The 27035-nt window shown below is 41.7% G+C and overlaps 1 protein-coding gene across 4 annotated transcripts in view; it reads right to left on the reverse strand.

The window, feature by feature from the left end:
* PCDH11X (protocadherin 11 X-linked) overlaps nucleotides 1–27035 on the reverse strand; it is a 745920-nt gene that overhangs the window by 393950 nt on the left and 324935 nt on the right. Inside the window, exon 6 of one of the 4 annotated variants that reach the window (XR_014004155.1) lies at nucleotides 2684–2698. The exons of the other annotated variants lie outside the window; for them this stretch is intronic. The gene's annotated coding sequence lies outside the window, so the exon portion shown is untranslated. Of the gene's footprint in view, nucleotides 1–2683; nucleotides 2699–27035 lie in introns of those variants that run through there. 4 annotated transcript variants of the gene reach the window in all.

Here is a 27035-nt window from a genome sequence, read left to right on the forward strand (position 1 = left end):
CTTAAAGGATATTCCACCTGATGTTTCTGGCTCATTTCTCTCTATCACATCTACCTGGAACTCTACATTTAGCTGAAGGAACTCACTGTAGATTGCATCTGTCCTAAGGAGCTTGCTGTGTTGATTTCTGTACTTAAAATAATTGTTAGGACAGCACCTCTGAACCATTTTTTTTACATCTTGAAATGAATGTTACACTTTGACCCCATATATAAAACCATTCTTTTGTTGTACCTTAATAAATAAACTTGAGGATCTAAGGCAGAAATGGGGAACCAGTTGCCCTCCAGATGTTTTTAGACTCCATCTCCTATCAGCCCCAGCTAATGGTCTAGTGGTCAGAGATGATGGGAGTTGTAGTCCAGCAACATCTGGAGGGACACAGCTTCTCCACCCCCACTTCAGAATTTGGCATATAATTTTTCCTGGTAGTAGACCATTGCATGCTGCTTTCCAATATTTCATCTCTAGTGGGTGTGGTGTGAATTGGCACCTGATTCCATTAAGCATAATTAGGGGTCTATTTTATATATGCATTGGAATGAACTGATGGAGCTCTGATGCAGAGATAGTGGGCCACTTTAGATTGTTCATGGGTGAATCACATTTTTAAAAAATATTCCTCTAGGCAAAACATATGCACTAGATCTCCTATGGGGAGTTATTAATTAATATAATTAACATTATAGTATTATAAAGTTTTATAATTCTTCACCTGTACATACACATCAGTGTGTGAAAATTACGTGCAGATCTGAGTCCTCTTTTTGCTCCCTTTTTTTGGATGTACTTAAGTGGACCCCCTATTTCTCCCTGATGTCATAGCTTTGCTTTGTTTTCACTTGCAAAGCTTTTCTTTTCTTCTCAACCAAGGGAGGACAGCATTCAAAAATGGTATTCCCCACTTTCACTCTCAAATTTTAAAGTCTACCGCCTCATTCTGCTGAATGTGTAGACCAGCCTAAATTCTGTGTGGTCAATATTGCAACAAAGTAGCGATATTCCATTCCTCTAATATCTCAGTTACCCACCCACAAATTCCAAGTCAGGAAGAATAATGCTGAGACAAGGAAACTCCAGTACGTGGATGTAAATCAATGCAGGAGGGCGTCAAATCTTTAATACTTTGGCAAAGTGCTGTTTCACTACAGAACCAGAAATTGTCTGGCCTCATCATTTTGATTTTTCTCTATAACACATTGTTGAAGTAAGCCATAAGCATCTCAGCTAGCACTGTCAGGAGTGGGCCATTTAAGTCCCCCTCCCCTTTGCTGAGTTCTTACACATATGCCTCTCTTCCCCACCCCAGGCTAGTTTGACAAGAGCTTTGCTGTGGTTTTGTTGAAATCTCCAGAGAACAATGCTTTTCTTGCAGTGTCAGGCAGTCTCCTTGAAGACAGCAATTCTGCCTTACAGTTCCCTGCTCAAGCACAATGGAACACCAAATAAAAAAAATTGGGGAGGGGGGTTGCATGAGAAAATAGAGCTTACATTGCAGAAGATGGATGCAAGCTGAAAAAATTGTGTCATTTGGCTCAAATAGTGTGAGGTTTTCATAGCAAGTGGGAAACAAGTTCAAGTTAATTGTAATGTGTTTCCCCAAAGAACACACACATACACACACAACAACACATACTGGCAAAAGGACTTCTCCATTATAATATAGCTACACTACATTTCAAAAGTATAGTCAATAGTCATTAGATTGCTAAATGAAGACCTGGCAGACCTGGGTTGAAATCCCTGTTCTGCCATGGAACTCAATAAGTTACTTACCTTTCAGCTTCCCTTAGCTCACAGGATTGTTGTGAGAATAACATGCAGGGATGTTGCTTTCCCTAGAGCTCTTAGGTGGAAAGGTGGGATATACATGTATGGATTTAGGAGTGTGGTTATTTAACATATTTTTATAAAGCACCTTCCAATACATTTGTGTGTATGGAATTGTTCCCCTAATTCCTGGAAGTGTTACATCTCTATCATTTTCCTCTGTTTCTTTCATGGTTTAATACCTAGAAAGAACATAGTTGTTATACAGGTCCCAAACCTGTACAGATTGCAGTAACAATTCAGTACACCTGCAACTCAAAGTCGATTGATGATACTTCCAGGCAATCCAGAACTCTAGGACTCCAGGGTATAATTGAGCTAAAGATCTGCTTCTGAAATTGTCTGATTACTCTATGGAAACACACAGTCCTGAACACTTTGTCACCTGCCAAGCAAAACTCAACTTGCCACTATGTGTACTGTGACAAAATAAATCATTTTGCCCCCTCTTCCTTGTTTTAAGCAAGCAGGAAACAGATAGCAGTTTACCTTGTCCCCATAAGGTCCAAATACATGTTTGGTGGGCCATGTTGATTCTCACAAATTCTGGAAGTCTGAAAGAAAATCCCAACCACCACTGAAACCATTCCTACTCAAATTCCAATCATGCAATATCTAGGGTTGTGAAATTTCCTGGATGAACAAAGTTAGTTTTTACTATGCACAACTCCTCAATCTGAGCTGCAGGCTAAAATGAATTAGACAGAAATCTTGGTAAGCAAGCTTCATTTTCTCCATAAGAGCAACAGCTGGCCTGCTCCAGCTGTAGCAAGGGCGTAGGTAGGGCAGATCCTCAAGTGCTCCTAACACAAACCCAAAAATAAACGGCACCTGCAAGGGCATATGAAGAACTCCCATATGAACAAACCTCATATGAATTCTGTTCTGTAATTTCTTCCCTGTGCAGGCCCTAAGTTGAACTTGGGTGCTTCCAACTAGAAAGGATTACATTGTGTGCTACAAAAGGAACAAAAAAATTGTTTCTCACGTTGGATGTTCCAAGGCAACTTTGCATTACTACTTCACTTCTGAGGAGGGAGGAGTGGAGATGTATGGTGGGTTCTCCAGCCCATTTTCCTCCTTTCAGTTACAGAGGTAGAAATCGTGGGAAGCCAGGAAGTACAAAGCCATACAATGCTATTCATAAAGCAACATCAGCTCCAAACCCCAGAGGTCCTTAAAATAGTTCTAATAGAAGCTGCTTAGCACTTACAGATTTTGTCCATTCTATTCTTTCTCTGTGGGTTTGTTCTGGATCATGTTCAACTTGCATGTCTAGAATATAGGGCTGCATTGTGCCCTGCCAGGACCACTCTATGTGGTCCTCTCCCAGGCCACAACCTGTCTCCCACATTATATCCTTTCCCCCTGGACATGCCCTTTACAAGCCCTGCTCTGCTCCCTCCATAAGTGCATTTGCTGGGTTGGACTGCTTACCCAGATAGCTAAATGTAGGAGGTGGGAATAGGTAGACAGGTAGGCAAGTAGTAGGCTCTGGATTGTCTCCTTGATTTCCCTCAGGATCTCCTGGCTCCATAGCTTTGGAGATAGGTCAGTTTACCACAAACAAACAAATAATTAAAAGGTGAAACACTAGGTTTATCTGTCAGGACTCATGAAACTAGATGTGTTTTTGCAATGTGTGTGTTTTCTGGCCCCATTCACCGCCAGCACCAACCATGCGTACTGATGGTCATACAAAGTTGTATGTGGCTCCTGAATACCTGCTCAATATTGCATGTTGCCACTGGGGGACAAATAGCTTTCTCACACCTGCCATGACCAATGCAGGACAGTCAATTAGGGAGCTTAAGAGCAGGAACTGCATGAGGTCAAGACTGGCTGTAGCTGGAAAATTTGTATCACACCGACAGGGCTTCAGGTCTAAGTCTTGTAGTTCCTGAGGTCTCCCACAACATCCTTCCAAACCAAATCTAGAACTGCCCACTAGTCCACAATGCTTTTGTCCCACTGAGTTACATTTGACAGTGACCATTTAGATTTTCTAAGATGTGAAAGTTGCACAAAGCATAGACAACTTAATTACCCTGGCAAGAAGGAAAGATTTATCTTTGAATGTGGCCTACGGATTCACTTTTCTAAATTAAAACAGTGTCCTTGCTCAACAAAAATGAGGATTTGATAATCCCTTAACTCTGTGCTCCTTTCGTCTCTTTAATAAACTAAGTACCATGTCTTATTCCCGTACACACTTGCTGATCGAGCAATCAGTCAGGTCACAGATTCATATAAATATGACAAGCTCTGATTGGTAAATGTTGCCACTTTTAACAGCTGACACATACCCTGAAAAATGGTGCTGGTAATGAAAAGTGGCTGTAGTGTCCAGTAACAAAGCCTACCAGTAGAGCAATGTGTCAATCCAACAGCAAATCACTGAAGTAATTTGTCACAATGTTGCATGATGTTGTCAGAAACCAAGTCCTTCTCCTACAAATGTGGTGGGAAACTTCAGCCCTGAGACCCCCAATGCAGCTCTCCAGAATTCTTCCCCAGGCCATGGTGGTCTAGGTGGAAGATAGAATGGATGTGTGAGTTTATGCAAAAACTAGCCTGCTGTACAAAGGTAAAAGTTACACTTGTTGCTTTACTGCTATTTGTCATTTCAGCACTATGGTTAGCTCCCAAGTTACTCTAGTCTAGGAGGTTTATGATGTTGTCAAACTAAGTGGTTTGCCTAATTGACTCCGTTTTTTGTCTTTTATTACAAAAGCACATGTGCCATACTCAACACTATATGGCACATTATAAACTTCTTTTTTACATTGCGTGGGGCTCACCAGTGATTAAAGCTGATCCAAGGGGCTTATGGGATATAAAAGTCTAATGAACAAACATAAATTGAGAGCTGTTTCAAACTATACTGCTTCTCTTGATAAATGCTGGCATTTGATGCATCACTCTTGGCATTTTGTAGTATGTAGAAGAGAGAAGAGGTTTCCTCTACAATAATTTTCCTTTTGCAAATCCTTTATCTGGTTCTACAATTGGAATAAATAAAAGAGCTAACAACTGGGGAAATCAGGCAGCGGATTGGACATACCTTATTTCTTCCCCAAACACTTTTACCCCAGTGTTAAGAAAGTAAGAAGAGCTTATGTACTTGAGCAGACAAAAGGCCTATTCAGTCCAGCAGTTTATTCTCATACTGGCCAACCAGATGCCCATAGGAAGGCCACAAGCAAAACATGAGTGAAATCGCATTCTCTCATGGAAGTTCATGTGTTCGAGAACTTCCCAGAATATCTAAGTGTAGCCACTAAGGGAATAACAGTGGTAAGGAATTCAAAATTTGTTCTGTTGGATTAAGAGGAAAGCAGAGGAGACGAGGAGCCTAATTTGGTTATGCAGACGCTCTTATCTGCTCAAAGATCTGTGCCAAAAAAAACCCACACAATCAGAACAAAAGAGCCATGCTTTGTTACCATGAAGAGAAGCATTCTCCACCACATATAAACAATAGCTTTGGTTTGATGAAATGTCTGACCTTCCTTTTGAACAAACTGCAAACAGAAATCCTACAAACTGCGAAGAGAAAATAGAGTTACAATATAAAAGCCTACTCTCCCTCTGTTGAACTCAAAGGGGCATGCATGGACATACACCCCACACACCATTTTATCTTCAAAACTATTGATAGCCTTATCCTGCATGAAGTTGTCCAATCCTCTTTTAAAACCATCTAAGTTGGTGGCCATCACTCCCTCCTATGAGACTGACTTTCATAGTTTACATGGAGAAGGATTTTTTTAAAAAAATCTATCCTGAATTTTCCAACATTTCTATGGATCCAGCTCTACTTCCTAGGCTGTTAGCCCCTTTGCTGGGCTCAAACAGTGCTTGGGGTCACCTCCACATCCTGCTAGGACTATCCTCAGGGCTGTTCATCTCAAATTTCCCAACCTTCTCCTATTCTGTCTCGGATTCTGCCCATCCCCTCCACCATATCTCCATGGGACTCATGAAATATTGGGTGGGGTAGAGCATTTCGAAAGGAAGGCAAGAGAGAGAGAAAATGTTTTTAAAATAAGCCAAGCATGGAAAATACCACTTGACAGTTTAAGAATCTACTATTCTGGTAGATGAGCTGTAAGGGAGGTTGCTGCAAAGTATTTTATCTGCAAATTTCCCATGAAAAATCGGGAATAAAGTGCATACGGTTCTTAAATTGCAAGTTCCTTTATTGAATATATTCCATCTATCTAGCTTAGAAAAGTGGAGTGCACAAAGATTAAAAGATCCCGAGTGTATACGTTGTATAAGTAAATCCTTATTGCAAAATGTATGTCTTATATTATTTCACTCTCTCCATTCCTTTTATTTAGTATCATTGTGATTTTTTAAAAGATAATTTGCACCAAACAGGGAGGAAAGCTAAGAAGGAACATTTTTAATTCTAATTCTCCTCCTACCCCCCCTTTAAAAAGAATTAAGTACAAGAACGTACTGAAAGTGCATGCATCCATGAAAAGATTGATATTAAGATACACATTAGAGCATGAAAAATCCTGCCTAAGCTCAGTCATTTAAGTAGCAAAGTAGTAATCAAACCTCATTAACCACATGGTTTGCATGTTGTAGAATATCCATCAAGATGGCTTTAATAAAACGATAAACTCACTGGCATGGGAGAATATATCTGAGAAGGTAGCTGGGGTAAACAAATACAACTACAGTTAATTATCAAATTACTTCTTAACAATAGATATGAATATAACAGCCAATGACTACCAATTGCAATGACTGGTGACAAATGTTTGCTTAGGGCTTGACTTCTTCCACTACTAAATTATTGTTTAGAAAGAAAGAAAGAAAATGTTTGCTTTATTTCAAATAAAACTGTTAGGTCTTTGCAGGAGGACCTAAGATGAAAAGTTCAGAAAGCACAATCTCTGTATGGAGAATGTTCCGTTGGCATAATCCCTGCTGTTAAGTGACCAGGCAGTCCCAGCTGTGTAGAACTGGGGTACTATAGCTTTAAGAGAGTTCAGAATTAATCACATCATAGTTCTATACAAAACTCAGAAACTATTGGACATATATACTTAACTGACATAGATACAACTTTGTTGTCCCCCATAAAATCAGTTCTGTTTTATGTTTAATGATATTCATGGACCAACATAGATCACAACAGTGTCAACCAACCCTCCACATGAGTGTGCATGTGTTTAGAGTGTGAGAGAGCACTCATACACAGCGCTGGCCCAAGACATTTTGGCACCTGAGGCGGACCCCCAAATGTCTCCCTGCCAAAGAAGAATGGGTGAGGGAACAAGGAGAGGGGCAAGAAAGATTGACATTAGGATCTGCTGCCTCAGTGCATCCTGTCACTTAGGCATCACCTCACCTTGCCTCTGAGTTGGGCTGGCCCCCCACATACCTACATAATTTAGAGAAGAAAGATGCTGATAGAACAGGAAGACAGGCACCTCTAGCGAAGTAAACTTTGGTTATGGTATGGTGTTTGTTCATCTAGACTACGGATGAAAAAGGAATCCATTATAAATAGATAAATAAATAGATGGGATCCAGCAGTTCCGACCCAATTCCACTGAGCCTCTTGAGCTGGCCGATCAGAAGATCAGCAATTTGAATCCCTGTGATGGAGTGAGCTCCCATTGCTCTGTCCCAGCTCCTGCCAACCTAGCAGTTCGAAAGCACGTCAAAGTGCAAGTAGATCAATAGGTACCACACCGGAGGGAAGGTAAACGGCGTTGTTGTGCACTGCTCTGGTTTTGCCAGAATTGGCTTAGTCATGTTGGCCACATGACCTGGAAAAACTGTCTGCGGACAAACGCCGGCTCCCTCGGCCAATAAAGCGAGATGAGCACCGCAACCCCAGAGTCTTTCGTGACTGGACTTAACTGTCAGGCGTCCTTTACCTTTACCTTTTAGATAAGTGCACCATTGAGATTTTCAGAAACATTCCCTTTCTATCCAATAGTGAAAGTAACCACTCACCTATTTCTTGAAGAAGAACACACCCCAGGGGCAATTAAAAGTAGCAACAGTGATGTAGGTTTTCCAAGCACTTTTGAGCTGGGAAATTTCTCAGTGGATATATGGGGTTGTCTCCAGCTAAGTTCTACACACTGTAGACGGATTGAAATTAATGGACCTAAGTTAGTCATGCTCATTAATTTTAATGGGTCTACTCTAAGTAGAAATTGAATTGAAGACAACTCCTGATTTGGTATATTTGAGGAGGAGAAGGAGGAAATAATCGGAATACTGCAAAACTTATAAATATCTGGAATACTTTCTGATATTTTCTGATAGTCAAAAACAGTATTTGACTGGTGCATGTGCATGAGGGAATCAAAAAGGGCATTTGGTGTGGTTTAAGCATTAGATTCAAAGTTTAACTTGGAAATTATTTTTTGGGGAATTCATGTAAATAGGAGACAAATATGACAAAATAGCATGCACTGTTGTTGCATTATTTAGTGTGGGTTTTGGGGGGGTTGTAAATGGTTAACATATTGGGCTGGATCTAGATTAGGCTGCAATCCCAATCACACCTAATCAGAGGTTAAACCCTATTGAATACAGTGATATTTGCTTCCAGTTCAATCACTGTGAGAAGAGATGCTCAACTAAATGGGCCACTGGCCTCATCCAGCAGGCTCATCTTATGTTCAGTAGTTTTGACCTCATGTTAAAGGACAGAATCAGCACTTCTGATGGAAGCATGAAACTTCTGAACTGGTAATAGGGTTGCAGCTCTACAATATATGTGGACTATTTTTTAAGTCACAAGATAGACGTAAACATAGCTATGATGCAGCCAAATATTGCTTCTCATCCAAGGTACACATGAGACGTGACTAGGAATGGCAGAGCAGGTGCAGCATAATGGAATGCTGGGTCTTTAAATCTATTTACCATGATGCAATGGGCACTAAGCTCCCATCTGACTTATACATTTAAAGTAGTATCAAACCACTTTAAACAATCATACTTCCCTCAAAGACTCACTGGAACTATGGTTTATTAAAGGTGCTTAGCATTCTTCAGAGACACCTGTGTCCCTCACAAAACTACAATTTGCAGAGTTCCCAAATAAGAGGGATTGATGGTTAAACATCTCTGGGAAATATAACTGTGCGTGGTTTGACCATCAATCCCTCTTCACAGGGAGGTTTCCTCTCTGTGAAGGGATTGAGATCTCCTAACAACTCTCAGCACCCATAACTACATTTCCCAGGATCCTTTGGGGAAGTCATCATTGTTTATAGTGTTATAATACTGCTTTAAATGCACAGCCCCTAAAGGGCAGCCACCATGAAAGGGAAAGCCTCTCTGCTTGCCTGCACTCTTGGAAGATGAAATTTCACAGATCAAGTTTTGTTGTTAACAAACATGCAATAAATCAACATGAATTTTAAAAGCCAGGGAGGAAAAAAATGGCTAATGAAATACCAAAGCAACTGATAGATTATATAGTAATATACTTGGTTCAAAATGCAGATAATTAAACAGATTAATCACAGAAGCGGGAGGGGAAAGCATTGCATAAAATAGGGGGGGGGTCTTATTACTTATGTTTGCCATTCACCTTTGAGTTTACCCCATGCATGTGAGTTGACAAACCAGGTGAGAGGATCAGTAATCTCTTTCTTTCTTTCTTTCTTTCTTTCTTTCTTTCTTTCTTTCTTTCTTTCTTTCTTTCTTTCATGTGGTGGGAGAGCAACACTCTCTATTATGCCTTTGCAAGCCATATAAAATTACTATTGTCTCCTGCTGAAGAAAACCCTGCCTCCCACTCCCCATTGCTCCCAATAAACTTGGTGATCTGTCTTGTGCCTACACATCAGTGCCTTTAAAACTACAAGTGGGATTAGCATCACTCTCCTGGGATATTCTACTGCCTCATCACAACCAATTTGTCACAATGAGAGTCTAATTAAATGCATTACTCTTATTCAGGGGAGAAGCAAATACATGAACTACATTCCCAACTTAGCTATGCAAGTCTTCCTCTTTCCTTCCTTCCACAGTAGAGTCCTTGCTTTGCTATGTCAGACCCCAGGGGATGTCCTCAGGCCCTTGTGTGTTATGAAGTCAGTGAATCTAAGCTTCTCTCTTTGCTATAACGGTTGGATGAATAAGTCCCCATACATTCAAGGGGCTCACCCTTCAGGGTAAGCATTGAACCGAGCATCTCTCTGTTCTCTTTAATCATTCAGTTCTTTCCCTCCCCCTTTTTTTGTTATCCCAAATGAATCAAAACTGAAGCCTCAAGGAGAGTGGAAGAGATCATATAGACTGCTTTGACATGTCAAGTTGTTCTGAAAGGTAGTCACAGCTATGGGACCATTGTGTTTGCTAAATAGGATGTCAAAAAGTCAGTTAAGTGTTTTCCTCCCAACAATGAAGGAGTATTTGTAGAGCGAATCAATGTAACAAGCAACAGTGTATATTTTGTTATTCCCTTGATTTGTACACACACACACACACACACACACACACACACACACACACACAATGGCATGACTGTTTTATCTCTGATATGCTACTCATGATTCCTAGATAAGGGGAGTTGATATTGGGCTAGAACAGGGGGGGGGGGAGCCCTTGAATAATAAGGGATTCTGTATTCACCTATAATTTGGGGGGGTGAGGAGTAAAACAGATATGGCAATTATTTAGAGAATGCACAGTCAGGCAAAGAAACCAGAATTCAATGAATAGTATCTTGTGGTAATAACTGGAGCAAGAGAAATAAGAAGCAAACAATTCAATTCCTTGCTGATGAGTTCAAAGGGCTGGTGAAAACTGCTAGACTCATCTGAAGTATTTACCATAAGTATGTTGTTGTAGAGCTCCTTATCCCCCCCACCCCCGGTCTTCCAGTCTCAAGTATCCTGTGGATCCTAGCAGGAGATGGACCCACCCAGGTGACAATTCTGGAATACCAACCTTAGCAAGCACCCTATTCCAAGCAGACTGAAGTGCTGAGAGTTCCAGAGCATTACAACAGATCAGTATCTCCAGATCCAGACTCTGCTCAAATGGTCTCCAGAGCACAGGTGGCAAACCAGTTATTGGGGCTGAGATGAAAATGGATCAGACCAGAAGTCACGGTGCATGGCTGGCACTAGGCCTTTCATTTCTGAGCTCTCCTCAGCAGGAGGAATCATGAACCCAATTAGCCTCTAGATCAGAGCCAGGGCAGCAGGACCAGCTATAAAAATGAGTTGCTGCTGAGATGTCACTGCTGCAACATTTCCTTGGGGAATCACCATGGTGCTAGACTCCTACTCTAGTTACGCAACTGGAGAACTCCCTGCTGTTTTGGCAACCTTGCCCTGAAACCCACTCCCTGGCAGTTCTTTTTTCTTGCTGGTAGAGAGAGGAAATCCAAATCTTATAGCTCTAATATGGTGGCAGTGGGACAATGATCAAAAATATGATCCAAGAAATGCAACTGAAAAGAAAACTGTCAACTGAGGAAGGAAGAAGCCACAGGACACTTTCTCCTTTCTTAGTTTGCCTTTATTTATTTACTATTTATTAATATTCTTCCCTACCATTCTACTGCAGTAGCAATGCTCAGTGCTTTCCAGGACTCTAATATACAGTGGACGCTCAGGTTGTGAATGTCATCCGTGTGGGATGCACGTTCGCAACCTGCAGCTGTGCGTCTGTGCACACAGGGGTTGCGATTTGGTGCTTCTGCGCATGCACAAAGTGTGATTTAGCGCTTCTGCACATGCATGACCGCCGAAACCCGGAAGTAACCCATTCCAGTACTTCCGGGTTTCAGCGGTCCGTAACCCAAAAAAATGCAAGCTGAAGCGTCTGTAACCCGAGGTAAATATGTTCTTGGTACAGAGAAAAAGCAGGTGGAAATCCCTTGACTTGGGCTGGAAAGAGTTACCAAGCTAGGCTCGATATCTGAAATATTTGTGCATACAAAAACCTTTGTTCAAAAAGTTCAAGATGACACTGATTCTTATGCCCATCTGTAATTGTGCTGTTTCAGGCTCACCATGTGTCACATACATACATACATACATACATACATGCTCTTTTAAAACCTATACCAACAGGACTAGGAAGAGTCTTAGCTCAGTGGTGCAGCATGTGTTTTGCATGCAGAAAGTCCTATGTTCAATCTCCACCATCTCCAGGTGGACCTGGGAGAAAACCCGACTTTAAACCTTGCGGAATTGCTGTAAGTCAGTATGGGCAATACTGAGCTGGACCCAACAGCTTGATTCAGTAAGAACCACCATTCCAGGATCCTATTATGCCTCCATTCTTCACACTCCATAGAAAAAGTTGCAAATGGTATCATAGACTCAATATTATAGCCACAATTCACCTGATTTTTTCAAAAAAATTAAAATAAAGGTAAATGCAAACCAAACTGGATATTCACAATTCCTAACAGTATCCAGACAGGGATGAGATGCAACAGGCCACTTACAACACATGATAAATTAAACAGGATTAAACAAAGGACATGCAACATACAAACATATCCATTAATACTGACTTTGCTTTGGGATTGCCTCTCCAAATGGGGTTTTGGGCCATGCAAAAGAGCAAAAACCAATGTCCAGGAGGGCTAAGATTACCACACAGGAAATAATGGAGCAAAAATTATAGAAATGAGGAAACTAATAAATGGTTGTCTGCTACAAAGGGCTTGCTGATAGCTGTGTTTCGGATGTGGGGAATTGCTCAGATTGAAAACTCTCTTTCCATTTGGCTCCTGTTTATCACACAGGCTTCCATATCTGACTGTGTTTTCCCCCCATTCTTCTTCTGAGTTGGCAGAACTTAAATTTCTGCATCTATTTGGGTTCGCATACAAAGCATCATCTCTACCAGCCAACATTCCCCCTCTCTTTTTTTAAACAGAATAGTTTATGTAATTAACGTCCAAGGCAATGAGTGAACTATTGTTCCATGCACAATGTCTGTACCAATTGCCTGCCAAGTCACTGTCGCTACCAGTATTTAACTCATTACTTTGTCAATCCCTTTGAGATCTATCAAGTAAAGAAAAGGCTCTTTTGTACAGCCAAATTCCATTCTTCTTTGCATTCAAAAGGCCAACCCTTTTTCAGTCCAGATGTGGGTATGTATGCCTGTTTGCTTTAACTGTGCACCCAATATGAAGAAGAGAACTGGCAAGTCCCCATCCCCCCTCCATTTGCAGGCAGATTTGGATTCATGACAGAATTGTTGTTTTTTTATTATTTTGGGGAGGGGGACCTCATCTCAATTTCAGCATAAAAGAGCCGTTGTTTGAATGGGCATGGTTAGGGAAATATAGCTGGAAACTGAACTGTGATGTATAGTAGGGCAGCATATTCAGAGGGGGAGATATTGTCTCAATAGGGGTTGAGCTAACAAGAATATTGGTAAAAGGCAGAGGGCATATTATCAAACACCTTCTTTCAATTTAGGACCTTTAGATTTAGGTCTATAAAACATTACTTGTGTGCAGTTGTTAGTTCCTGATGGCCACAAACAATGTGCAAGGTACAAAAATCATATGTGTGTTGCTGGAATGCCAGAGCTATTGAGCTGCAGGAAGTGCACATGATCCACATCATATTATCCTTCACTCCTATGTGATTAACCTGCTACACACAGAAAGCATGGTGTGGAGGTGAAAGCAAGCAGTATCTTGGGTAAATCGATGGCCTGTGCTGAACTCATGCAAATCTAGACTATATTGTACTACCAGGAAAGTAGATGCAGAATACGAATGCACATTGAGAGCAAACACTTTGTTGAAGGAAGGCAATCAAGCTACAAATTGTGGGGAAAACACAAAAATAAAGGTCTACCCTTCTCGTGCATTATCCCAATAATTTCACAACATGGGTAGCCAATGTGGTGCCCTCTGGATGTTGTTGGAATACAATTCCCATAAGAGTAGAGCACAGTGGTACCTCGGGTTACATACGCTTCAGGTTACATACGCTTCAGGTTACAGACTCCGTTAACCCAGAAATAGTACCTCAGATTAAGAACTTTGCTTCAGGATGAGAACAGAAATTGTGCTCCTGCAGCGTGGCAGCAGCAGGAGGCCCCATTAGCTAAAGTGGTGCTTCAGGTTAAGAACACTTTCAGGTTAAGAACGGACCTCCAGAATGAATTAAGTACCTAACCTGAGATACCACTGTATTAATCATGATGGCTACTAGGCTAGATGAAAATAAAGACCCATCACTCAGCATCCTGTTCTCACAATGGCGCACTAGACATCTATGGGAAGTCCACAACTCTCTCTACGCGTAATTCCCAGTGACTAGAAAACAGGTGTTTGACACTGGAGATAGCACTGTATTGTTATGCTACTGTGCTGACTACCTGTGTCTTATAGCATGCATGCAGCACAAGAATGAGGAAGCTGTGACCCTTCTATTGGTCCAGTCAGCATATTCAGTGGTCAGGGATGATGGGATTTGTAGTCCAACAATATCTGGAGGGCCACAGAATCCTCATCCCTACTACAGGAATATAAGAATTTTATGTTGCAAACTGCCCTGTGATCTTCAGATGAAAGGCAGTGCATAAATTAAATAATAAATAATAACAATAATACAGTGGTGCCTCGCAAGACGAAATTAATTCGTTCCGCAAGTCTCTTCGTCTTGCGGTTTTTTCGTCTTGCGATGCACGGTTTCCCATAGGAATGCATTGAAAATCAATTAATGCGTTCCTAGGGAAACCGCCTTCAGACGTCTTTTGCAGCAAGGGGCTGCAGGGAGATCGCTATCTCCCCCCAGCCCCTTGCTTCAGAAGAGGTCCGGGGGCAGCGGGAAGCGAAGCGCTTCTTCCCCGCTTCCCCCGGACGTCTTTTGCAGCAAGGGGCTGCAGGGAGATCGCTATCTCCCCCCAGCCCCTTGCTTCAGAAGAGGTCCGGGGGCAGCGGGAAGCGAAGCGCTTCGCTTCCCCGCTTCCCCCGGACGTCTTTTGCATCAAGGGGCTGCAGGGAGATCGCTATCTCCCCGCAGCCCCTTGCTTCAGAAGAGGTCCGGGGGCAGCGGGAAGCGAAGCGCTTCGCTTCCTCCCCGCTTCCCCCGGACGTCTTTTGCAGCAAGGGGCTGCAGGGAGATCGCTATCTCCCCGCAGCCCCTTGCTTCAAAAGAGAAGACCCGCTGTCCCCGGGGCAGGCTTCGTTTTGCGAAGCAAGCCCATAGGGAAATTCGTCTTGCGAGGCAACTCGAAAACGAAAAAACCTTTCGTTTTGCGAGTTTTTCGTCTCGCGAGGCGTTCGTCTTGCGGGGTACCACTGTATTACCCCCAAATTTCTGATGAAGGTGAGTGAGAGGGAGAGAGGAGAGTCTGTTGCAGAAGCAATGTTTTAACAGGGGAGTTCTAGCTTACAGCTTCTTTTTTTAGACATTACACTACACTAGTTATCTTAGAGGCGGATAAACTGGTAATTAGAATCAATCATGTTGGTGCAGATTCATATTCTTCTTGCTGTATCTCCCGATTGTTATTATTATTGCATAAATGGAGGAGACAATTAAAAGAGAACTTTGAATAATTTATCACAAGCACACCTGCATCCTGAACTCTAGAACATCATACACTTTCACACTTGATTAGTCATAACTACATTTTTAAAACAAGGAAATGTTGTTCTCTTCCCCTATTGAATTGTGGTGACATGCTAGAATAGTGTGAAAATTAGTCTCGTGCAAAAACACATCCTCCAGTTTCTCAGACACTTTGTTCCCTTGCAAAAAGAGGCTTCTATTTGTATACCTCTTTCTTAGGTCACTTTTGAGTGGCTTTATAGTGGTGAGGGGTTGATATTACCTTACCACTGTGAAGTGGCCCAGGTGGTTTCTTCAGTGCCCTGCAGCTTCCTTGCCTCCCTGTTCTTCCCAATCTGAAAAAGACTTATGGGAGAAGATACCTCGTGATGTCTTCACCTGAGTGCTAAATGAAGTGTAGGAAGCTGTGGAGACTGGCTATGAGCATAGGAGCCAACTCCTAGGGGCTGAGGGGTCTTCAGCCCTCCCAATAAAATATTTGAGGGGCCCAGGCCCACACATAGTTAATGGACATTGCCATTCAAATGGTGTGTATGTGCTGCATCATATAATTGATTATGCAGGATGGGGTTTACCTCCCTGCCGCCAATTTTTTATTCAAATTGGCACCCCTGGCTACAAGCTTCTGGAATTGGTATGCGCCTTTGTTTGGTTTTTAAGGGAAGTCTTCCCTTTTGCCTTAAAACAGAAATATGTCCTCACTGATGAAATATGTCCACCCACCCAGGCCAGGTGGGAAAAGGCCAGCAAAGAAGACCAGGTGCTCCAGGGCTCACAGTCAAAATGATAGAGCACACACTTTGTGTGCAGATGATGGCAGGTCCATATCCCTGGATCTCTTGGTAGTGCTAGGAAAGGCTCCTCTCTGAGAGAGGAGAGCCCTGGAGAGCCACCATCAGTCATTGTAAGCAATAACCAAGCTAGGTTGATCCAAAGCCTGTATAGCTTAGTTGGTTAGAGCATTGTGCTGATAACATAAAGGTAGCAGTTTTTATCCCCATATGGGACAGCTGCATATTCCTGCATTACAGGGGGTTGGAACAGATCAGAGTTTCCCCGAACTTGAGTCTCTTTTTGGACTACAAATCCCATCATCTCTAGCTAGAAGGACCAGTGGTCAGGGATGATGGGAACTGTAGTCCAAAAACAGCTGGAGACCAAAGTTTGGGAAACCCTGGGCTAGATGATCCTAATGGTCCCTTCCAACTCACAAGTCTATGATTCTCTGAAAAGCCTGACCAGGTATTAGGCAACTTCATAGCTTAGAAGACAATTATTTGTGTAAATCAGCAATGCTGCCTTAAGGTGGTGATGCTTGTTGACTAGCCAAATTCATTCTAAGTTCACCTTGCTTGATCCTGGCCCGATCTTTGACTGAAAATGTATCCTTTGTATATTACACATGCAAAACTGCATCTTCCCCTCCCCTCTCACAAAATGAATTCCTATCCAAAACAGACATACCACATTAAGCAAGGTTAAAGCCAAAGGGATCCCATTTCCTTAGATTACAGCAGAATTAATTGATGTGTTTAATCAAAGAGATGCTACTTGGCAACCACATAAAGCATCTATTCTCTCGAGATCCTCTGAACAATATTGGCAGACGGGCTGCCTTTAAACAAACACAAAAAATCAGCACCAACAAGGAAAGCATGCTTGGATCTGAGCACTGTTTGGATTATTTCTTTTAAATGTTTATTTTCTTTAAAAAATATATGTTAGTACTTCCCACCTAACCCCATCTTACATGGACCATTAACCTCTATTTTTAGCATTTGACAGGCAACTAACAAGGATTATATCAAAAGCTGTCTCAAATAGGAGGGAAAATAAAAGAACTAAAGAATTACAGTGCAATACAACAGTTGTTGTATTGTTTTGTTAGTGAATAGCAACAATTGATGGCTCGGCTTCCAAACATTACCACAAAAATCTGTTCCTTCTTGTACTGCATGCAAGTTATTTTACTTGCATTCTAACATGGTATTATGTCAAGAAATGATAATATACGGCTTTATCCAATGCAACACTAATTGAAGGTTACTTAGGGGTGTACTTGTCCCAATGGGGAAATAATTTGTGCCTGTGCAACAATGTTGCACAAGTGAATTCATAACCAGGGTGCTCATAATTTTGTTTCACAATGGATGGCACAATCTGTTGTGCAATGACTTTCCATTAGGACTGCTGTTGTGTTCAATTCCTCTTCAGTGCAACATTAAAACTTACCTATCCACTAGGCACTAGCAGATGGAGATGGAGAATGTTGAATGTTGAATGCAACCAATTAATTGGGTTTGGGAATATAACTCTGTAAAGAAAGTTCATCTGGGGTGCTTTGCACAAATGTGTTTAAAGCAACACACCTGTATTTTATAGGATACTATTGCAAAAGTGACCCCTTCGTGTAATAAAAACACACTTGAAATAAGTACTTTTTCATACAGCACATAGCTAAACTTTTGAATTCACTACCAGCTTGGACAGCTTTAAGAGGGAATTGGTCAAATTCATAAAGTATTAGGCTAGCAATGACTACTAGTCTTGATGGATATATTGCATAGTGTGACAGAGGCAGTATGCCTCTGAATATCAATTGCTTGGGATCATGAGCAGGAGAGTGCTATTGTGCATATGTACTACTTGTGGGGTTGTGAATGGCTGGCCACTATGAGAACAGAATACTTGACTGGATGAAACTTTGATCTGATCCAGCTAGAGCTGTTCTTACGGCTGCAGGAAATGTATAAACTATGCATTGGAGGACACAGTAAATTTTTAGGGATGGTCTAGTGGATGAATTAGTTAGAAAACTATTGCTCTTAAAGAAAAGGAAAACAGTGCTTACTAAGGCAGGCAGCTGTTTTGGTACACATTCAACTTGAACAACAGCATTACGAATGGAGTGACAAGTGCTCTCTGTGCATCCCTTATTTGGCCATAATTCTTGCTTTGCAAACATATAAGCAAATTATTGAAACTGCAATAATACCCAAATTAAAAAGAAAGAAAAAACTAAGAACGTAACAGAAAAACAAAAGAAGAGCATATTGGATCAAGCTATCTGTCTCCTATTATCTCAGTGGCCAACCTTTCACAAGGGATATATATATATATATATATATATATATATATATATATATATATATATGCTTCAAGTGAATAGATATGGACTTCAAGTAAAAATTCCTTCATTACATCACTGCAATATGACCCCAGACCAGTGTACTTCCTGTTATTATAGCATCATTGAGCTGGAAGGAATGTCAATCTACTTCTGTGCTGATGCAGGAAATTCACTACTACAGCATCCTTCATAGGAAGCCTCCATTGACTGCTTGAAAACCTCTAACAAAGGAGAGTCCGCTACTTTTTGAGTTATTGTACTTCACTGGCAAGCAGCTCATACCCTCAGGAAATTATTTCTAATGTTCATATTTTTCTTGTTGTTTGAACCCATTATGAATGAGTATGACTTGTTATGTCATCTTATAAGAAACGAGCATAGCAAACAAAAGACTCAAACCTCCTTAGCTTAGAAGCAATTGTAAAACTGAGTGTTGTGCATAAAAGGATATGAAATTTTCATTTGTCGCTTAGTTCTGCCACAAGTTATTGACTGATAAAGTGTGAAAGCTCTGTATTTGTCCCCCCCTCCCTGTTATTGACATATATGAAATAGCTTGCAGATTTGCAAGGAGATGAGGGGGGGATTTTCCTCTAGCTCTCCCAGGCATGAACATCTCATAGAACTTCTGGAAAACATGGACAGGAATTGCACATTAATGATGTGTGTTGGTTGGTTAGTGGAATATTTTGGTTATTTCTGGATTAAGGTTTATTGTCATTAATTAGATAACTAGGAACATAAGAGCCTACAATCATACCAAATGTATCTTGTCTACTCTGTCTACTCTGACTGATAAGGTAAAGGTAAAGGTACCCCTGCCCGAACGGGCCAGTCTTGACAGACTCTGGGGTTTGTGCGCCCATCTCACATCTATAGGCCGGGGGCCAGCGCTGTCCGGAGACACTTCCGGGTCACGTGGCCAGCGTGACAAAGCTGCATCTGGCGAGCCAGCGCAGCACACGGAACGCCGTTTACCTTCCCGCTGGTAAGCGGTACCTATTTATCTACTTGCACCCGAAGGTGCTTTCGAACTGCTAGGTTGGCAGGCGCTGGGACCGAGCAGCAGGAGCGCACCCCGCCGCGGGGATTCGAACCGCCGACCTTTCGATCGGCAAGCCCTAGGCGCTGAGGCTTTTACCCACAGCGCCACCCGCGTCCCACTCTGACTGATAGTGGTTCTCAAAAATCTCAGGAACTATCTATTTTCTAACCAGAGATACTAGAGAATCTGGGATCTTCTGTACACAAAGTAAGTGTCCCATCACTCCTCATTGACCCACCACACTGTGGATTGCAGTTATTAAAAACAGCATGATAGGATCAGACCAAAGGTCCATCTAATCTAGTAGGCCTGTTCTCACAGTGATCAACCAGATGCCCATGGTAAACCTGTGAGCAGGACATGAGCACTACACTACTCTTCCTACTTGTGATTTCCAGCATACTATAGACATACTGTTTATGATACTGCAAGCAGTACAGAATCACCATGACTAGTAGTCTCTGATAGCCTCATCCTCCATGAATTTATGTAAACTCTTTTAAGTGCCATCCCAGTTGGTGGCTATCACTACATACTGACAGTTTCATTAACGTAACATAGGATGCTGCCTTATTGGTTCATTTAGCTCATTATTGTCTACACTGACTAGTGTTAGATCTCCAGCCTTTCAGACAGAAGACATTCCCATCCCTACCTGGAGAGGTTGGGGGTTGAACCTGGGATTTTCTGCATGTTTGGCAGATGTTCTAGATGCACAGCTGAAGTTACTATTGTTACAACACTCTCCACTCAGTTTCACCACCTAATATCTTTCATTTCTATTGCTACAGCACAACTTTGGTTGTTGGTAAGATGCAAGACAGTTTAGAATGTGTACTTGAACTATGTTTAGGATAAAGCATGGTTGTCAGTTTTCCAGTTGCACATGAGCCTTCTTCAGGTCTGAATCTACAGAGTTCTGTATCACTCCAAAATTAAATGCCGTACACTATACACCTGAATTATTTTGGATCATTCCTGTCTTTGTGTGTGTGATAAATTTGCAAATAATATTCTCTGAAATCCATCTTCAATAGCTGTATTGATGCCCAGCCCTGTTCCCATTTTTCCAAGACCTCAAAACCATTTTGATTTCTGCATTGATTATACTGCTACAACATGCTGATAACTGACACCATACATTTATGCCAGAAGTATTATGAGTATTATATTACCATGCAAATAAAATTCAGAACTGAATGTGCATTATAACAAATCCCAACAAATATGAATGCTTCATAGAATTAATTCTGTGCATCCTTAACTGTGCTGAATAAATTGCTAACAAGTATTAAATTAACTGTTACAATCAAATTACCCCATTTACCACTAATGACAGATACAATGAGCTTGGCATTTCAATGCGGGCCATTTCCACCCTGAAAATTTGGAATTTAGCTATCCAACTGCACTTCTGGAGATACTGCTGACAAAGAGGAAAACAATCTTAATAGTGTAAAAATCACAGAGTATTTGTCACTTGCATTTTAGACTGGAGAGTGGGGGGGGGGAGAGAAAGTGTTGAGGAGACTCATTATTTAAGCTTCAAAGCACCTGTGGATTGAGTGAGTATTAATTCTTACTATTGTTTTCAAAAAGGTCAGTGGAGCCAAACAGCGGTTGCACAACATGGTCTATTGAGCCTGTGATGCATCCATATATATTATTACCCATTGACAATCACCCATTGAAGAATTGAACAGCAACTTGGAGCATGCCATTTTAAGAAGAAAAAACTAGCCCACACCAACCAAAGGACCAACTCCCAGTTAATACTACGTACAAACCATCTCAACTTATGCTTTGAGATGTTTTGTTTTCAATGAGCTAGAGAATTTGAGTTATAGACTGTATTGTTGTTAGGCCAAAGGGTTAGAGGTAAACTGTCGGCAGAGGAGAAAGGTGTATCCATAGCAAGGGTAGCCAACCTAGTGCCTTTCAGCTGGACTACAACTGTCATCATCCCTGAACCTTGCTTATACTGGCTGAGGCTGATGGGAGCTGAAATCTAACCACATTGAATACCCCTGATTCACAGCATATACAGTAATGATTGACATTGAAGGCTTCTGTGATGAGAGGTGCCTACAGGATTTTCTAGGCCCAGTACTCTTTATAAGTATGGTTCCCTCTGTCCCACCAGCAAAATACAACTTTCCATGCAAATTGCATATTCTAAATTCTAAATATCAAATTTAGAGGGGGGGGGGGAATCACAATATATACAAAGAAGATATGTCACACCATAGTGGGAAAGGCTGCTGGGTTGCTACACACTACACTCTAAGCAAGCAAGCACGCACATGCACACTACACTTCTTTTCAGGCTGTTTGCAGGGCTGACATGACCCTTGATATAAGCATGCTGAACTCTCTGTCTCTATGAAAATTCCAAGGAGACAATCAGCAAAAATGCTTTCATTACCAGCAGACGGCAACAACAGCAAGAAATATGGATTCAGAATGAAACAGGAAGTTCATTTTCTTCCTGCTTCATTTTGAACTGTTTTTTAACCTTCTCTCATGTGGATGTTTGTGTATGACATTAGATTCCCCCCCCCCTGCTTCTCTTTCTCTATAAGGCTTCCATAAATGTTAATCAAACACTGAACTGTGGAATTAGGTCCAAGAGGAGGCAATGATGGCCACAAACTTGGATAGCTTTAAAAGAGGGTTACACAAATTCATGGAGGATAAGGCTATCAGGAGCAACTACCCACAAGGCCTATTCTCTACCTCCACTGATGGAAGCATTTTGCTTCTGAATGCCAGTTTCTGTGAAACACAAGTGGGGAGATCACTGTTGTGCTCAGGTCCTGCTTTTAGACCAGTTGTGCCTGGTGGCGTTGGGCCATCGTGTGAGGAAGCTGTTTCCACAGCTTCCTTGCACACCAGAGCCAGGCTCCAATGAGGAAGCCTGTTGTAGGGGCGTCTGGTTGTGCCTCCTATAAAAAAAAGAAAGCCTGGGGCCACCACCACCTCAGCCTCCCCTCCACACTATGCCACTGCTTTCAGACTTCTCATAGGCAAATGACTGGCCACTGTGAGAACAAGATACTGAACTTATGGAACACTAGCTGGATCCAGCTTGCTCTTCTTTTCTTATGTTCTTACCGCTCTGACTTCACTGAAAACCAAGTGTGGGGTTATTTATCTGAAAGCAATTGGTTAGAAGTTAGAATGGTGTCTGTATTTTGCAAGGGTGCCAGCGATTTCTCTTTTTTTTATTAATGTCCATGCCCACTGCTCACTCTGGGACCAATTCAACAGTTTCACCTGTATGCCCCTCTTGTTGGAAGTGGGGAGTCTTTAATTCCACCAGGATTGTTGTTTGTTGTAGTTGCTAATGATGAACTGCAATGGCAATGTGTGAATAAAAAACAGCAATATCACTTTGCAGTTTGAAAATGCAAACAGAAGTTGATATGGGGGGGGGATACTCTAGTTATCTCAATAAACCTCAATTAGTCAAGGACAAGATATTTTGCCTAAAGGAAGCCATTTTTATGAAGAAGAAAAAAGAGCTTACAACAATCTCCCCCCAAGTTTTTGTATCTGAATTTCCTAGTACAAATTGCTTCTGCTGTAACTTTGGCAGTGAAGATAAATTGTACATTATGCTATAAGTAGACTAGTTCAACGGGTTCTTTTGCAAATTCAAAATCTGAATTCTAGGAAAGGTTTTCTGCTCGAGTTAAGTAATTTTCCACAGGTGAAAAGATATTTGATGGTGATGGTGATGATGATGATGATAAAATGACTACTTTGGATTGTCCCCTGCACTATGCATAAGCTGCTCATTAAATGGAGAGTTCCATACAGCAAATAACTGGGAAGTATTACTAGAAATATGATTATCTGGACAATACATGCAATCATTATTTGATGCATCAGCATAGAATTGATGCATGCATTGTCCAGGCAATATACATAGCCTCCAAAATATATTAGAAGATGCATTTCATGCATCTAATTACAAATGTGGATCATGCCCAAGTGGAAACAAGATGGGTCACATACACTTAAAGCACTCTTATACCACTTTAACTGTCATTGCGTGGACAGGCAGAGTCCCCAGATTCCGGGCGCCCCCCCCCCCATCAAGTGGAATAACGACTCAAGACAACGTGCTATGGCATTAAATTGGCCAGAACTTTATTAAATTTCAAATGTGGGTAGACCTTGGCTCAGGCATTGGGCATTATCCCTCCCCGATCCCCAGCCAGGGACCTAGGGAGCATCAGGGTTATCCAGTGAGGGGGGGCGGCTCTGGAGAACATATGTTCAAGCAGAGATAGCCACCCCCATTATGCCGCCACCGCAGGGGAGAGCAATGATGACCTCTCGGCGTACGGTCAAAGCCTCCCTTCAGAAACCCCTTTAACAGGGAACCCTGGTATCACCGCTGCAAAGAGGAAGATAGACTAAAGGATTCTGCCCAAGGCCTGATACTGCCAAAGTTGTGACATTTTGCTACGGGAAAGGCAAAACCTGCCAATGCAGGGGAATTCCTTTCCGGCCCTTTAACAGTGACCTTGATGTAGCAGTGCCCGCATACCTGTGAAGAAAAGTTAACCTGAAAAATAAGACATTAACTGAGGGTGGGTAGGGTAGGAGAAGCTCTGGAGCCAAGTGAGGATTCCCAGGTAAGATGCTTGCTCTATTGTGCGGGCAGGTAGTCCCTCCCCTACCTGGCCTGGTCTCCTTGGCAATGCTTCCCCTAGGTGGGATTGGACAACTGACTGAGGTAGGCGGGGACCTCCAGGTATCCCACCTGAGGGAAGGCGAAGCCAAGCCTATGTTGATGGAGCCGCTCCAGATCCAGGGGCTGCACGCGTCCATGCAAAGGGCGCCCCTGTTTTATGCGGGGAGTGGTCATTACTTTCTCTCAAGGAATCCTGGCAACAATAGTTTGTTAAGGGTGCAGAGAGTTGGAAGTAGACCCACAAACAGTTGAAATTCCCAACAACATTAACAGTTTCCAGGACTCTTTGGGGCAAGCCACAACTGTTTAAAGTGGTAAAATGTGCTGTAAATTAATGCTGTGGATGTCACTATGGATTCCAGGGACGCCCCCCCCCCCAACTCTCATGTGGATATATATCTTGTGTATATGTGATATGAGTTTGGATAGCACATACCTTTTAGTCTTAAGGTTGCTCTGTCACTGTTGTTCTGATATCAGATGGGTGCAAAGTTCTTGCATATGAATGGGCATTGAGAAAGTACTGGCTTCAGAAGTGAACGTTACCATAAATTTTTGTTTCTGACACTTATACAGCCAGGCACTAATCTCAATGTTCGCCGTGTGCAAAGTAGCAAAAGCTATAAATGTTATTACATGCTGCTCATTAATATGCAAAGGTGAGCTTGTATTTTCTTTGCACATTGTCTTTGCCAGCTGATGGGCTGTTTAAATTGCCTTCAGCTCAAAGCACAGAGTAATGCGGCTTTTTCCCCTTTTTCTTTCTTTCTTTTTTTACATGGCTCCGCTATGGAATTGATCTATAAATTAGATGGCTATACTTAAACGAAAATGAATGACACAGGGCAGTTCAGCCCTTCCCTGTGGACTCTACTTCTAAATGTGGTTAAAATGCTGTGTTTGGCCTTTAAATTATGAAATGTGCATTTCTTCAACACTTCAGGCAGAAACCAAAAGCTATTGCAAAACATGTCTATGTATAGAAAAATCAGCACTTCTGTATTCTAAAGGAAGTACCATGTATTGTTTAGACTGGCAGGTTCACAGTTCAAATCTCACCTGAGTCATGAAGTCAACAGAGCCATATTCATGCCATACATTTAAAACACTATGATGCCACTTTAAACAGTCATGGCTTTCCCCTAAATAATATGAGAGATGTAGTTTCTTAAGCGTGCTGAAAGTTTTTAGGAGAACCCTATTGCCCGCACAGAGCTACATTTCTCAGAATTCTCTATGAAGAGGGATTGATGGTTTAACCATTCTGGGAACTGCAGCTCTGTGAAGAGAATAGGGGTATCCTAAGAGCTCTCAGTGCCATTAGCAAACTACAGCTCCAGAATTACTTGGGGGAAGCCATGACTATTTAGAGTGGTATCATGGTACTTAGTACTGGTGTAGGTCATAAACAAGACAGTATTTAAGAGTCTCTGACCTCTTCTTATGCACTCCCTAGGTTTCACAGGAAATGAGTCCATATAGCTACATATTGTTACCCTAGTTTTCAGACTGGAGTCTTTCCCAGCAGATGCTGAAGATGTGAACCTCATGTCTTACCACTAAATTAAGATCATTTTCACCATCTACATCAGGTGTGGGGAATTTCTGGCCCACCAATTATTACTGAACCTCATATCCCATCATCACTGGTCCTTGGCCATGCTTCTCAGAGCTTATGAGAACTGTAGCCCAGCAAAATTGGAAGGGCCAAAGGTTCTGCAGTCCTGATCTACCATATGAGAATGATAATACCGGTACCAGTATATATAGCTATTTTACTTTGTTTATTGTGATTGACAGTAAGCTCTCCAGTGTCCTAAGCAGAGGTCATTCTTAATCCACCAGAGACCTTTGTAGTGAAAATGACAAGAACTGAACCTGAGGCCTTAGATGTGCAAAGCATGTTTTCTATCTTTGAACTCTTCTGCAGTCCTTTGCAGGGTTGTTGTAAAGACAGCTGAAAGTGTGGACATGAAGGGTTTTGATGAAAAAGAAGTGATATTTTTTTCAACACAGCAGAAGGCCTTGTCACTCAGACCCGGTTCATTCACATCTTGGGCAAATGATATTTTGTGACATGATGCTCACTTCTAAATAAGCCTTTAAAATATCAGATAAGTATTCTTATCTTATCTATCACCTATGTATCATCTATCCTTTCTTCTACTAGTATAAGGAGCTTAGTATTTGTTCATATGTTAAGAAGTGAAAGGAAGAATTCTGAGGTCAGGTCATAAGGCAATTAGATCATAGAACTGGAAGGCTGGAAGGGACCCTGAGGACTATCTAGTCTAGCCTCCTGCAATGTAGGAACATGCAGTTGTCCCATACGGGGATCAAAATTGCAATCTTTGCACTATCAGCATCATGCTCTAATCCACTGAGCAATCAGGTATATGTGATTGGTATTAGAATTTCCAACAAATTCTGGACGTAACTGGAAATTATTAATGTGATTTTAGAAAACCATCCTGCTTGTTGTTCTACTGAGTTGAATAAGAATTTATTCAGCTTCTGATTCTCTGATGTGTCAAATCACACAAGTACCATTTGCCCCAGAACCTCTTCTCTGCCTCAGTGAACTTTTTTCAGAGCACTGTGATAAATTCAAAGCTGGGGGGGGGGGACACACACACATTGCCATAGTTGGGCTATGCACTAAGAGTAGGGATAGGTGAAGCCATTGATTTTGGCTCCTGTCAGTTTCTCAATTTTAAATTCTGTTCACCACATTTCTAAATCCATTTACAAAATTTCCTGCTGAAA

This window comes from Podarcis bocagei (assembly GCF_964188305.1).
Source record: "Podarcis bocagei genome assembly, chromosome: Z".
Classification (NCBI taxonomy): domain Eukaryota; kingdom Metazoa; phylum Chordata; class Lepidosauria; order Squamata; family Lacertidae; genus Podarcis; species Podarcis bocagei.